Here is a 16,204-nt window from a genome sequence, read left to right as displayed (position 1 = left end):
ACTCTGCTGTTGTAGCACAGAAGCAGTCACAGGCAATACATATGAATGGGTGTAGCTGTGTTCCAATAAAAGTTTATTTACAAAAATAGGTGTTGGGCCAGATTTGTTCCACGGGCTATAATTTGCTGACCCCTGGTCTACAGCTACACTATGAGCAGGAAAGACTTTTTAAGAAAGGGTTGGGGCAGGGTGATCATTAGCAAACACACCCAGCACTGAGCATTGGAAGCAGAGACCTGCAACGTGTGGGGGAACCTGAAACTTGGCCGCACTGTTGGCTGCTAAGTCGCCAAGCATCAGCATCACATTCAGAGAAAGCTTTCGTTCTATCGATAAAATCCCCACCCCAGCAACATGCCTGTATCCCCTCAGGAGAGACAGTGAAGAGAAAGCTCAGAAGGAAAGTGATCATTTCAGCAGAATGGAGTTGGAATAGAGAGAACCATGCTAGTGGAGGAGGGGCAGGTTTTCAGAAATACATGCCTGACAAACTCGTATCTAGCTACAGCACTGCTGGGAATTGTATATTGTGGGAAAAGTCGTAGGTAAACTCACAAGGTGAAGTTGGAAAACATGCAGTAGGCAGTTTTAAAGTCCTATTTTGAGCTAGGGAGAAGAAGAGGGTATAAATATTGCATGAAGTTGTATTCTGAAATGATATTCCATCCATTTCAGCAAACCAGATACTCAGTGCCTAATGGCAACTGAAGCAAGGTGTGATAAGGATGAAGGGGAGACAGGTGCACCACTGCAGCAGCTGCCCCAGTAGCCTTGGAAGGACTGAAAATAAGAGGTGAAAGGCATGTTTGCTTGATACTTTCCCTAAGCTTCTCGTGTGACCCAAGGGGTTCTGCAGGAATGCTTATGATTTCTTTAGCACTTGCTGCAACCCAAATACGGTCAGCAAGACCCAGCTCTGCAATCACTGGAAGAGGACAATCAGTGATGGCTGTCAGTGACCTTCTTAGTAGCAGTTTTCCTTTGTGCCTTCAATGGATTCACTGGTTTGCAGTTAGCTCCTTGGCAGGACTGTTCTTCCCCTCTCTGCCATAGAGATAGGCTGGAAAAGAGAGGGTGGTAGCAACTACTGAAGCAGGTGGATATCACAAGTGTTTTTGAAATATTAAATACTTAATATTAAAAGACAAAAACTAAAAAACAAATGGCTTCCAAATAATTTTCCACTGCCTGGAGGCAATATAAGAGAATGGCTAAAAGCAAGCCCAGATTTTGTGTCTCAGCATGCGCCAGCTGTAGAAGTCAGTTACCTATCCTCTCTCAGCCACATTTTCTCATCTGAAAAATGAGACTGAGCAATTACTACCTCATAGAATTGTTGTACCTCTTAAATGAGATAAAATACACAAAGAGCTGAGGTTAGCACACTTGTGCTTATCTTAAATCCTAGTTATTATTATATTATCATAAACAACTAGGTAGTTAGAAGTTAAAGAGATATGAAATCATTATTGTGATATATGTGAGACAATTAGAGCTCAGAAACGTTGAAGTGCATTTTCTTATTCCTTGAGTCAGTGCTCACAGAACTCCAGGCTTGGCTACTTCCGCCAGAAGGAAAATGGTGATAACTAGTTTCATTTTTCGGTGTCTTACATGCTCTCCTATACGTGATGTTTCATTTTACCATGCCATAGGATTTCTTTGGACCTAAAGAACATTGAATCACCCCTTCATTATTTAGCAAATATGCCTTCTATCAGGGCACCTCATGTTATGCACTTCAGATATAATCAAGACAGAAACACTGACCCTGTCCTTCTGGGGGATTACTGTCTGATCCACAGGTATATCCTTTGCAGAGTACCTTGGAGCTCATTTGTTTACTGGGAAAATACGTTTACTTTTTCCCAGGAAAGATGAGTAAGATGTTTACTTGCTCATCTGTTTACTGCAGAGATGTTGTAGTAGGTATGATATTTCAGACCACAAACTCAGGAGGCAACAAAAGGAGGTAACTCTATTTTTCTATAAATGAACTTAGTTTCTATCTTGAGACCTCATTCTGTCAGGTAGTAAAAAGGTAATCTTGGGGAGTTTGGAGTTAACTCCCCGTCATCTCAGGGTTTCTTCCTCTGCTCTTTCCCATGAAGTTTCATTTCCTTCCCTGGACTACGTAGCCTTAAGCTATCTGGTCAGGAGAGTTGTCTTGTCCCTGGGAGCAATCCTCTCCACTTTGGTATTTACTGAAAGATTTATTATCGCATTGTCACCTCCACCATCACTACGCTCTTGACACCAAAAACTGCAGGGTCATCCACCTTTCCATCTGATATCTAGCTGCACAGTCATCCTTCCCTCAAGACGTCATCAAGTCTATCAGGCCTCCTACCTGTCCTTTACACCCTTCCCAGATTTACAAAAAAATATTGCCGACCCATTCTGAGGCTGTCTCAGGACCTCTCTGTTCAGTACCCCTTGAAACTCTCTTTCGTGGAGATTTGACATAATGATAATACAGGAAAATATCTGTAAAGCTGCCATGCCCAGGGCTCCCAGAAAACAAGCGAGTACAGGGCTCCTTTACTCTCATATCCTGAATCTGTAAAAGAATTCTATTGATCTCACCAACCTGAGGAGGCAGAGGTAGGGTCTCCTCTCAAAGATCCATACCAGCAACTCCTTCTATTGTTTTTATTCCCTCCGTTTCACTGTTTATATTATACTCCTCTAGAGCTCTTCCCTTTCCCTCCAAATCATAGAGTTTTCACCTCCACTGATGCAGGAAAAATTTGTATCAGGAAGCATTTATCCAACTCTGTTGTTTTATTCAAGGTCCTTAGCTTCTGAAGCTCAAAAGTCAATAAATAAATGTTTATTTTACCTACTTGGTGAGTTTATGTGTTATGTCTAGATATCCCAGTGAAATAACGATATGGGGCAAAATAAATTTCCAAGGATGAAACAATGACAAACTCTTATCCTGCTATAATGTTAAGAGGAAGAGTCCTCTTTGAGAAAAGGGAGCATGTGTGATAATACCTGCAGTTCAGAGGACACAGGTCCATATCTTCATGTCCAGATAATGATGGAATATTTTCTCAACACTTACTCTAAATCTTAAGTCTGGTCTCTATACCGAATGCTAGGGGTTGAATTGTGTCTCCCCAGGAAGATATGTTAAAGTCTTTACCCTGGTACCTGTGGATAAAACCTTATTTGGAAATAGGGTCTTTGCAAACGTAATCAAGTTAAGATGAGTTCATTAGGGTGGGCCCTAATCCCAAATGACTGTTGTCCTTATAAGAAGAGGAGAATAGACATGGAAGCACAGGCACACAAGGGGAGAACACCATGCGGTAATGGAAACAGAGACTGATGTACTGTAGCTGCAAGCCAAGAAATGCCAACAACTAACAGCCACCACCAGAAGCCAGGAAGAGGCAAGGAACGATTCTTCCCTAGAGCCTTTGCGGGGATCATGGCCCTCCTGACACACTGACTTTGGATTTCTGTAAGACAATATATTTCTGTTCCTTTAAGTCATTCTGTTTGTGATAATTTGTTACGCCAGCCCTAGGAAGCCCATGTACCAACTAAACTCAGCACTTCAAGGGTTGCTCATTTGAAAGGATGTAAGTTTCAAAAAAAAAAAAAAATTGGCTCATATTATCTAAGTTCTCTTGACACTTCACTAATTTCTAGAAAACTGAAAAGAGCCCTAGACAAATCCAGCAAACTAATTTTAACCATGTCTCCTCAGGGCTACATTGCTTGAAATCCTGTGCTGAGTCCTAAGGCATCTGAGGAAGACAAGAGGTGAGACAGAGGCAGCTCTAGAATTCAGTTGGAGTTGTTTTGGGGTGGCCACAGTTTTGATCCCTGTGAGAAGGTGGGGAGAGTGTGCCTGCATTAGCAAAAAAGGGCCCAAAATTCAATATAAAAGGAATGGCCAGAATCAAAAATGTACGACACATCACAGACCTTAAAGAGGAAACAGGTTTGGGAGGCAAATGCTCAAAATAAACTTTGAAGCAGATGCCAAGGAAGAAAGAGACTTCACCTGAGCCTGTGAGGTGAAGGCAGCTGTGACACACACTAAGCTCTTTCAGGTAACCTTGCTTGCTGGGTTCTGCCATTCCCTGATGGGCCCTTCACTTCTCTCAGGTCCAAAACCTGGACGTTTGGCTCATAGGAGTACACCATCCTCAGAAAAATTCCTCATGCTTCCTGAGCCCCAGAGACTAATTTCTACAAAAGTGCCAATTTATTTATTAATTTTCTGTGAGAAATATACTGCTCATTGATGCCTTCTCTTCCCACTGGGAAAAACTACTTGAGAAAACTAAATAAATTTCCAAAGCTATTAGTGAAACAAAACTAAAACACAGGAAATTACATGGCTGTAAGGAATTTTTCATCAGACTGTACATTCTGATGAATCATCTCTCTCCACAGAAGGAATACACCTGTCAAGAGAAAAGCCATGGTTGTGATAGATCCCAAAGGTCCCTTCCCATAAACGCCCTCCCCTGACTTCTACTCGGCAATACTGGACACAGAACCTACATCTTTTTAAAGCATGTTTTTCTCTCTTTCGTATATACTTCAGGGACTGGTACAGATACTTTTAATTATATTTATTTTTAGTGGCTTATATTTGAAACATACCAAACATGTAAGCATCAATAATGAGGGTACATGTTTCCAGATATAGGTATGTGGTACTTTCATGACTTCATAGGTGTTCTTTAAGACCCACTTGGGACCACAGTTCTCTTTTTCCAAAATGTAACTATCAAATAAGGACAAAGTAAATAAATGCTTCACTCTCAGGAGGAATTCTCATCTAGCTGCCATAGCCTGATGGGTCACCTCTTCCATTCTACAGATAATTCTGTTTACAAACCAAGGCTGGTCATCAGGAATTTGAATGCACTCTCTCCAAGATGGTTCCAAATAGACTTTGGCTAATCTTTACTTTCAGAGTCTGGACTGAGGGAGTAAATTTTTTCAGAAGAATTAACATAACATCTAAATTATTGGAGCACCTCAAGGCTCACTCACGGGGCCCCTTTACTTCACTTTTTAAACTCTCCACCTGGGTAGTATCATAGAGTCCCATCACCTTAAATACTATCTATGTGCTGATGGATATATTGCTCTATGTCTGACCTCTCCAATAAACCCAGAGTTCTATATCCAACTCTCTGCTTGACATTTCCATTTGATTGCTGCCCTACAATTCAACTTTACATTTCCAAATCAGAAATCATGATCCACAATACTATCCCTGCCAAAACTGTACCTACTCTGATATTCTCCATCTCAGTAAATTACACCTCCATCCATCCATTTCACCTGTCCTAAAACTCAGGTGTACCCCAGATACCATTGCTAAGCAATTCCAGTCAATTATATTTCCTAATTATATCACCCTCCTAGTTATTCCTCTGTGAACACCATCATCTAGACTAGACCTAGACTAGACTAGTCTAGACCTAGACTTCCTACAATAACCTCTTTTTACCTTATAGTACATTTTCCACTCATTCACCCGAGTGATTTTTTTTTTATTTAAAACATCATGTCATTACTAAAAAATCCTCCAGTTGCTTCCATTTGTCCATAAAATAAAATCATAATCCCATTCTCAACATACGGCATTACATGACCTGGCCTCTACCTATCTCTCTGACAGAAACCCCTTTAATTTAACACTTCTATTCTTGGCTAAAATGAACTTGTTCCTGCCTCAGGGCATTGATACATGCTGTTTCCTTTGTCTAGAATGTCCTTGTTTACTGCTACATTGCTGAGGGTGACACACTAGCGTCAGTTTGTCTGGCAGTTCCCCAGTTTTAGCACACAAAGTCCTGTGTCTTCAGAACTGCTTCAGTCCCAGGCAGACTGGAAAGGCTGTTTACCCTATGACTGAGTGTATGTACTCAATAAATATTTCTCAAATAAATGCATTTAGTGATGATGTCGGTAAAAATAATTTTTGAATACTGAGGACAGTAATCTCCTGTTATGGAAAAAAAACTATACAACTTAACAAAAGCTCCAGGCTGCTCTAACTATTAATGAAATTTTAAAATAGTTTGCAAAGGTAAAAATTTAAACTGGTTGTCTACAGTTTCACTGAGAAATGGAGAAATTAAAATAAGTTTAGGACAAAATATTCAAAGTTAAAATATGGTCCTGGGATTAAGGAAAACTAATGGAAAAAAACAAATCAACCCATCAAAAATGTTTATATTGGAAACTATAACTAGACCTGCATTTCCTAAAACATGATCTGATGAAATGGTCCTATAATATGCAAGAAGGGGGAAAAAGTTGGGGATGCAGAAGACACAACATCTCCCTTGTGGAAGTTCACAATACATATTAGTGTATTTGAGGGCTCTGAGAAGTCAGAGAGCAGAGACAACTTCTCAACATTGATTAACCCAGAATTTTACATATTGGACTATAGAATTCCTTTTATTTGTAACATTTATTTATACACTACAGCATTTAGGCATACATTTTGAGAAATGCTGCCGTAAACCACAGAGTCCCAACCATCAACCAGGATCCACTAAGAAATTTCAATGCCTAACCTGGTAGATATGCAAGCTCTGTCCCAATCTGTCTCTTCGTGGTTTGCAGAGATTTGCAGCAGGCAAAGAAGTGCTAATGGCAGCACCACTCCTTTAAGATGGCCTTACTGGGACTTCCCTGGCGGTCCAGTGGCTAAGACTCTGTGCTCCCCAATGCAGGGGGCCCAGGTTCGATCCCTGGTCAGGGAACTAGATCCCACGTGCATGCCGCAACTAAGAGCTCGCATGCCGCAACTAAGAGCTCGCATGCCGTAACTAAAGATCTCGCATGCCACAACCAAGACCCAACACAGCCTAAATAAATAAATATTTCAAAAAAGAAAAAAAAAAAAAAAACAACCATTAAAAAAAAACAACTGGCTGGACATGGCCTATTCTTTAAGATAGCCTTACGGTCAGCACCTCCAGCCCTGTGATCTGAAGTCTAAAAGAAATTAAGGCAGCTCTTCATGAAAAGTGGGCACAATGGAACCCTCACCATCTGGAAACAAATGACATGGAAATTATAAGCCATTTGACGATGAGGAGGCTGATGTTTAGCTAAAGCTCTATCAAAAGAAGTTAAAGGTCAGTTTGAAGATTCAAAAGAAGAATAAAAAGATATAGTACACTGCTCATAATTAAGTTCAAAGCCATAGTAATGTGATGGGTTATTATTATTATTATTTATTAATAAAATTATCAAGCCATATAACTGAGCATCATCAAAGATTTGTGGAGGGTCACCAAAAAAGACAGAACGACCATTTTGGAAGGACCTAGTATTCAATTAAAAAAAAAGGAAGGAATCAAGATGTAATTTGAGGGTGGCATTTAGTAAATTAAGCTTCCATTAATAGAGCACACAATTCAGGGAAGTCACTTGGGATAAGGCATATTTTAAAGAATTACACATTGGAATAAAATAACACATATAATGTATAAACATTTTCTGTTTCTAAAGGAAGTACAAAAAGTATCAGTAAACTTTTTTGTCTGAAGACTGGAGAATGAAGGATAAAATGGTGGTAAACCAAAAGTGATACATAAAATGGATTGCTATTTCCAGGGAAAGCTAAGTGACCTAAAATTCAGAATAAGTAATAGATTATTGTAAATATTTTAAGGGGGAAGAAAAAGAGTCCATGTAAGCTCCTTAATAAATTAGGACTATTAAATCCATAATGGGTAAAATGCTGAGCCACTGAATTTATTTTAATTGTCTTTTAGGTAAAAAAAATAGAAGGAAGCTTTCAGGAGAGAGAAGATTCAATATGAGAATTATGTGGCTCCTTTGGGAAGATGAGGGGTACATACTAAGAGGAGTAAGGTGATGGTAGGGATGGGGGAGGAGGGGGTGTGTTTAGTACAAACTTCATTTATTTGGCTTCCTCAGAACTCTAACTTTTGACTGTTGAAACTGATTCTCAGTTGCCCAGCTCCCCATAAACTATGTGGAGGGCAGGGTTTGCTAAGCAAATTACTAGTGTAAACACAATTTAAAAACTATTGTTTAAACAAATCTGGCAGGTTCTTTGCTTGGCAACGTTTGGTGAGCCATTAGCCGCCGTTACTTATTAACCTGCTCCATCTGTTCTTTTCTCTTCACAGTCTCTCCCCTGGAGATTGAGTGCATCTATGCTTGTGACTCTCACTATCACCTCTTTGCTAATGACTCCCAAAACTTTCGTATCTAGCTCTCAATCCTTTCCAAGTGCTAGCCTCACAAGTTCAAAAGCTAAATCAAAATCTGTGTGTATAAAGCCAAATTCATTGTGCTTTTCTCCAACACTGCCACCTGCCCTAATTTCCCTATCTTTGTCAATGGCACCATCCTTCTGCCAAGCAATCAGTCTTAGTAGCTTGGAGCAACTTAGAATTACTTTTATCCTCATAGCTCACATGTAGTAAGTTCCCAAATTCTCCCTTCCAATAACCCCACCCTAGGCTATAGACCCTTTGACTCAACACTGAAATGCCACCTGGGGTCTCTGACTCTTACTCTTCCCCAATATACACACTTCCCTATGTATAGCTTTAGTGACGTCAGTCCCCGCATCGAAAACTGTCATTTCCTTCCTACACCATGCTTATGAGATAGTTAGTGTAACAAAGGTAATAAAAGCGTGGATTCTGGAGCCAGACTACTTGAATTCAAAGGCCAGCTCTGCAAAATCTTTGCTGTAAGGCCTTTGGCAAGTGAGTCAAACCTTCTGTGCTTCCGTTTCCTCCTCTGTAAAATGATAATAATAATAACTATACCATAGTCTTATAACAAGGCTTAAATGGGTTAATATATTAAAAGCATTTAGAATAATGCCTGGCACACAGTTAATGTGCAATAAATATTAGCTATCATTATTATAACAAAATATATGTTTCATTTTCAAGCTTCCCTAAATCAAACTTCATCTCGGCCTAATAGTCTTATTTCAGGTGACTTTATAACATGAACTTCCATGCGTTATGCTGGCCACTTCACTATAAGATAAGAACATGTGATTTCTTGCCTCCATGCCCTCCCTCTAGGGAACATCTTATGTTTCCCACCTCCCAAACCCACTGGCTCCCATCGACCCCCACCACAGCACCTCCAGCCTGATGGCTCAGTCCGCTTGCTGAGATTCCCCAAGCATTTATGGGTAACAGTTTGAATTTGAATTACACACTCGTTTATAAGAGTTCACTCTTGGTTCCTTTGTACGATTCTTGCTTTTCTTGCTTTACAGCATGGACAATGAAAAAAGGCCTGGACTGGAGTCAGACAAACTATCTTTATGACCTCAGCCAGTAATTCAAGCATGTGTTCCTTATTGCTTCTATTCACCACACGGTACCTGGCATATCATGAGCACTTGATAAATATATGATAGGTAAGTGAATGAATGAAGAAAAACAAAAAGGAAGTATCGAGGGGTATATCACCAAAAAGATGCATTTCAACTAACGTTCAAGAAATGCGGTCTGTAGCCTCTTTTCTCTTTGCTGTATCTCAGAACAGTGCTGAGAAAGCAAATGAGGAGCAGCAATAGGGAAGGAGGGATTGATCAACAACTTCGTGATAGGCAGTTTACTTATATGATCTCATTCAATCCCCTGTGGAGTGGGTGTTAGTAACATCGTTTTATAAAGAAAGAGTTTACATTCAGAAATATGAATAAAACTGGAAAAAGGGCACTTCACTGGAAAACCCATTTCTTTCAACTACCCCGTACTACTTCTCTCATACATACTTCCCAATAAATAATTCTGTAAGTTCAGTTTACTGTGTATACTTGAAAATAAAGGTCAAAAGTATTTTAAAATATGCATATTTTTTCATGCTATACTATACGCTCTATAATATTTAGGGAATTAATGTTTTCTGGTTCAGAAATTTTAACAACTTATTCATAATTTTCCCCAATATTATCCAAATTGGTAAATTTTCAGCGAACTTAATAAGCTAAAATGCATGTTGGTTTATGCTCTTTTGTATCCTTACCTGATTTCCTTAAACATCTGCATCTGATTTACTAGGCATCACTAATTAGAGCAGCAGCTATCAGTTAAATAAACTGATCTTTAGCTTGCAAACCAATTTAGTGATTATTACTTAAAGTTTTGAAGAAATTACATAGTTCACTCTATAAGCCACCAGTAGCTTAAAAATTAGACGAATTAAAGAAACAAATGCCAATAAATTACAAAAGAGAAATTCAAATAAGCTATACAGTATGTTTAGAACAAAAGCAACAGTAGCAATTACCATTAATGTAAGCAGAGATAGCATTGGACACGGAGTCAAAGAAGCCGAGCCTGCAAACTAGCTGAGCCGTTCCCTGACTATGTAACATGGGACAAATCACTTTACCTCTCTCACTAAATCTCAAGTCGCTCATTTACAAGATATATTATCTAATTTGCATGTGTGCATATATGTGTGTACTATTTACCCTCTTCATCTATACATAAAATAAAATAATTTACAAATATAAATATATTAATAAGATTACATTTATAATATCCATATGTTTGATTTGTAAAGCATAAAGGGCTATTAAATAGCAAACACTAATATAAATATTAATTGAAAGATGAGAATTTCTAGAAGAAAATAATATAAAAGCTTTTTATATCAATAAGATTTTTTTAAAACAATGCAATCAGATACAAAGAATCTTTTTAAGTCATTATTTAAAGTCATTACTGGAAAGTAACACAACAAGACTTCTTGAAACAATGCTACCAAATTTTTGCAGGGAAATATTCAGTTTGACATGACTCAATATTACATAGCGTGAAAATCATTTAAAGGACGTTTTCAAATGGTGAGAAACAGAAGTTTTAAGAGGAAGAATTTCATAAAATAATGTGACTCATAGAGCTGGATTCAAGTTGTTTTTGACCTTCAAATAATTTTAAAGAATATTGCCAGGTTCTGTCCTCAAACACAAGGAATACCAATGTAGATAGCAAGAGAAAAATAATAAATGTCTTTTGCATGCAATGTCACAGTCAGGAAGAGCACAGAGGAGTCCCAAACTCTAAGTGCCACTTTAAGTGATGTGAACTTCAATTCAAATAGTAGGGAATTTACCAGAAGTATTTCCCATGATTCATCTTTGTATCATTTCTCAGTATGAACCACCCTATTTCATCTCATAATCTCTTCAGCCTATTCTTTTGAATATTTCCTCCTTAAAAGTAGGGAAATAGGAGGAAATTAACATTCATGTCTAGATCTCTTGTCTATTGTCAACCCTTGAAATTACAGTAGTCATTGAGAGCCTTTCTTCATTTGCTGAGCAGCGAAGACTCGTGAGAACTGAACAATTGTTGGTGGAGAGTTCACATTCATCCAGAGTTTATAACATTTCTACTTGCTCTGGAAGTCATACCTATGCATTTAAAAAAGATACTCAAGAAAGTGTGTTTCATAAAGGTTATGGGTATTTTTGTGAGAAAAAGAAAGAGAGGAAGATAATTTGCATTCATCAAAATATAGTTTTTATAATGTATCCTTTCAAGTTTTTGTCTCAGATTTTATTCTGAAGGGACAAAGACTTAGCAGCCAACTCAAGCACAGTTGAATGTTATAACTGTGCCCATAAGGGAGGACGTGAATTAAGAAGGAAAAGCACCAAATGGCCAGTCTATGAAAAATAAGGGAAAGGAAGGAACAAGGACATGAGAAATAGTTGGCAAGAGCAGAGGAGAAAGAATTGACTAAATCTCCTCCCACACATCACAGTTAGCAGCTGATGATGCCCTTTGTTTTCCTTCACAAGGAGAAGGCACATTTTGCTCATTAAATCATCTGCTAGTGGCTTGGTTGTTACTTGAAAAAAGAAAAACTTATTTGTGTTGAAAGTAACAAGATGGATTCATGCATGGCAAATAGCTTAACTGAGACTCTTTCCAAAATGCAGATGGAAAGAAATGTTCTGGCAGAAGTAGGATACATGAGTCAATTCAATAATTCATGATTTAAAGACTTAAAGTTTTTAGGTAGTTCCAGTTGCATAAATGAGCAGGTCAATTCTGGATATCTTTTTGGAAAACAGTGATGTCTTTTTTAACTTGCATACCAGGTTGGTCTATTACAGCATCCTTCCCATCTATACTTCTCTACCCTGCTTGAACTGTAAGTTGAAATTGTCTAGAATAGCATCCTCCTTGTCTGATCATAAGAACCCCCAGTGATACTTGTTAAAAACACAGCTTCCTCAGCCCCATTCCAAAGCTACTGAATCAGAAACTTTCCCAGAGAATTTTTAATCCCCAGGTAACTTTGATGATCAGTAAATTCTGGCTAACTGCCACTGAACATTACTGTGACCCTCCCTGACCTTGATTCTGTATCCTCCTGTCCCTTTTCCCCAAATGTACACATCAAGGTAAAGGAGCCAAAATCATATAACTTTCATTCAAATTGGTTGTCTATGCTCTCGGAATAATTTCATCACTATTTTTCTTCTCACCATATGTCAAAGAATCTTAATATTAGAGTTATGAATATCTTTTTCTAATGGATAGAACTTATAATACTAGTAAGTATCAAATCATATGTTCTAACTCACATCCTTGAAACCATTCAAGGTAAGACGGCATGAGGAGCAACGCATGAGGAGGAAGCAAACAATTATAGACCAGGCTTTTTTTCTCTGCCTGGCATGAGCCAGAGGTCATGAGAAGCCCATTCCATGTCACAAAGTGAAAGTGTACAAGGTTGATTGAGGTTAAAGACTTGTAGAAAAAGGTCTGACCAACAACAACTTTAAAGAGAGGATACAGATCCCTGGTACACAAGTAACCATAGATGGTTCAAGAGACTAACTGCTTCAGATGTCAGTCTGTAACCACGAAAGTTTCTAAGTCAAGATAGTAATTATCTTTCCTGTGCTTAAAAATGTCCAAAAACAGGGACTTGCTGGGATTACTGTTCTATCACCTCTATATCATAACTGTTTCTTATGTATAATGGACAGTAATTTCTCACCAAAGTTCAAGTTCACGAGGTTTGTTCACTTGGGCATATTATCATTATAAGATGAATAGTGAGGAATTTCAGGGAAAAAATAGCCACAACCAGCTATCCAATTCAACTGCCATCTGAATTCTCCCTATAAGATTTCTTCAAAGTAAGCACTTAGCTTTGGTTTGAATGTTTCCAGCAAGGTGGCCTGTTCATCTTTTGCCACCCCGATTAGAAAGCCCCTTATTATTCTAAGTTACATAAGTCCATCTCCCCGTAACTTTTGCCCATTGCTCCTAGTTCAACTCACTGAAGTCATCTCAAGAAGGTCTGATCCTTCTTCCATTTGACATTTCTTACAAATATTGGCATCAAATCAGTTTGAAGCTTCTTATCTCCTGGTTAAAGTTCTCTTATAGCTTTGACTCTCCCATATAAGATATCATGTTGCTTGCTGCTTATCATACTATAGCTTGTCTTTGTCTTACAAATTGTGAACACCAATAATATACCAAGAGAACTGTTGGAAGAGATCATCAAGAGGATGCGAAGGCCAGCTGACCCATAATAACCTGGACCCAGGCAATCAGAGTCTCCTCATCCCTAACTCTGTCCTTGGAATCTCCTGCCCACTGTTCTTACAGCCAGAGCCATTTTCAAGGACGCACCTAGAGAGAGCAATGTGTTGTTGAGACCATCTGGACTGGATACATGACTGAACACATTAAGGCCTCTACATAAATGTTCAACATTTTGGCAGATGGGTGCAGAGATCTACTCTCTCATGGCTGCCCAAGACAAGCTCCCGTATGTACGTTTCCTTGCTTATTAAACTTACTGCCAACTAATCTGGAGCAGCCTGCCTCTTTCTTTTGCCTCTCCTTGTGTACATGTAGCGGAGGAGTAGTTTCAGATACCACCACAGGAACTCCCCAGGTTTTGAACCAACAGGAACACACTGTCACTTTCTTCATCTTTGTACTGTGCATCTAGCAATATATCTAAAATCACAGTATTATTGTGTAGCCACATCACATTGCTGCCTCACATTGCACTTACTGTGATGCAAGATCCCTTCTTTACTCTGCTAAAGAAACACCTCCTACATTAGGTATTGTGAAGCTATCTTCGGGCCCAAAGGCAAGAGCTCAAATTTGTTCATTTTGATAGACTCAGCCTTTATTTCAGCCTGTGAAGATCCTTTTGGTCCTGATTCTCTCATCTAGCATATTCACTATCATTCCCATCTTTGGGTCATCTATAAATCTAATAAAACATCATCTATATTTTAATAGATTAAAAACTCTGACAACACAAGGCTTAAGAAAATTAAGAGAAGCCCCACAGTAGGATAATTTGAAGCCACTCTTCATTACCCTTAGTTGGTAATGCAACCAGTTTCAAATCTTCTAATTACACTATCACTCTATTTTTCCATTGCATCCAGGAGGCTACCATGGAACGCCTTTCCCAGAAGGAATACAGATGGAGAAAATTTAGGGAAGCAGTAAAACATTATGATTAGCTGGGAATTTCTAAATTACCTGATATCTTTTCAGGGGAAATTTTTAAAAGCTCAAAAGCTCAAACTTCAATAATCCTATACTCTATACTCCAAACGAATATTTAGTATTGATTCAACTCCCTTGCACTACTGCAAGTCTTCTGAAGAAAAAAATCTTAATTCAGTGTCATTTGTTCATCAAAGAAATAGACAAATTTATCTAAAAAGAATGTGAAGCCCACACAACATCAAGCATGCAAAGCAGAAACAGATTTTGGTTGATCTTATTGGCAAAGCAAAGACTCCTGAAAGCGATATGGTGTGCTTTCCAAACTTATGCCAGAGTTCTGTGTATTAGCAGTTAATTTAAGAAAGCAGGATTTCTAGATACAAATAGAATTTAGAACCAAATATTTCTCCATTTTCACATGTGACAATATGACTTGTTCTCAAAACTAGGTGAAGCAAACTCCATCTGGCAGTGAGTAGAGAGCCAGGCAGGTAGAGAAGCCAATGGTTCCTTCAGGTGGGTCTCTCCCTGGCATTCAAGTTCAGATATCCCACCTGGCTCTGAAGATTTCCCAAGTTCCTCAGAATCTGGGACTCCAATTCAGAAAGCTGGTTCATCCATTATTCATCATTACTTCACACCAAATTTCTAAATTAGTATATGACCTGGAAAAAGAAACTGCTGGCTCCTTTAAATTTGAGGAGTTGTGCAATAATGTGATGGAAGGTAACACAATGTGACAGATCAAAGGAAGGGCACCACTTGAGATTTTCAAACTCAATTTGAGATTTCTTTTATTCCACACATAAAAAATCTAGTTGCCTACCACTCCTAAACACCCTAATCTTCATCTGTCAAGATAATAACTGTCAAGGGAAAAAAATGCATTAAAAACTGTTGTAAATTCCCACCATGCTTTCTAATACAAAGTTTGACATTCTTTCTGATGACTTCTTACTATGGACACGAGCTGAGTTCTTATAATTTAGGTTTGAGAAGAAAGTGGTTTTACTAAGAGAAATGAAAAACGAGACCAGACCAAGCTAATCCCATGGTGCAAAGATCCCATTTCTTTCTTTTGGTCCTAAGAAGTATATTTCAAGGAAGTCTAATAGTTATATAATCAATGCCATTGTGTGGTTTTCAGCTGGATTTGTTTCTATAACAGGGTCATGCTCAGCCTGTAGCAGCATAAGTAATGAGGGAAATGCAAATGTTCAAAGTGTTTGCTGTTGCAAGTCAAAGAGAATCTGTTTACCAAGAGGAGAGCTGATCTGTGGAGTTCTAGAGGAGAGAGGGCTCCCTGAGCCTGCAGAACCTAAGACGGCTGTTGTCAGTTCAACTAACAGGACCACACACAACTGTGTTAATTGCCAGGAGGCAGGTCTGAGAGGTTCTCTTAATTAGAATGAATGGATTTCTACCCAAATATTTCAGCCTATTGTCAGGGTTTCTATTGTCTTCCCTAAAGCTGCCTCATTTAAGAGCCTGGTTTGAATGTTATGTGCAGTGAATGTGAATGATCCCAAGCTGAGGGACCTCTGCAGACAAACTCAGGTAGTCTTATTACCAATGCTAATAACACTCTACTTGTCAAGTGTTGGGCTGGGTTTTGACATCTCTGCATTGCTGCATGTTGTGTACAGATGTGCTAAGAGTCTTGATTCACAGGGAGAATATCAACACCA

Source organism: Eschrichtius robustus, chromosome 6 (genome assembly GCF_028021215.1).
Source record: "Eschrichtius robustus isolate mEscRob2 chromosome 6, mEscRob2.pri, whole genome shotgun sequence".
NCBI lineage: Eukaryota > Metazoa > Chordata > Mammalia > Artiodactyla > Eschrichtiidae > Eschrichtius > Eschrichtius robustus.
This window is presented reverse-complemented; position numbering follows the sequence as displayed.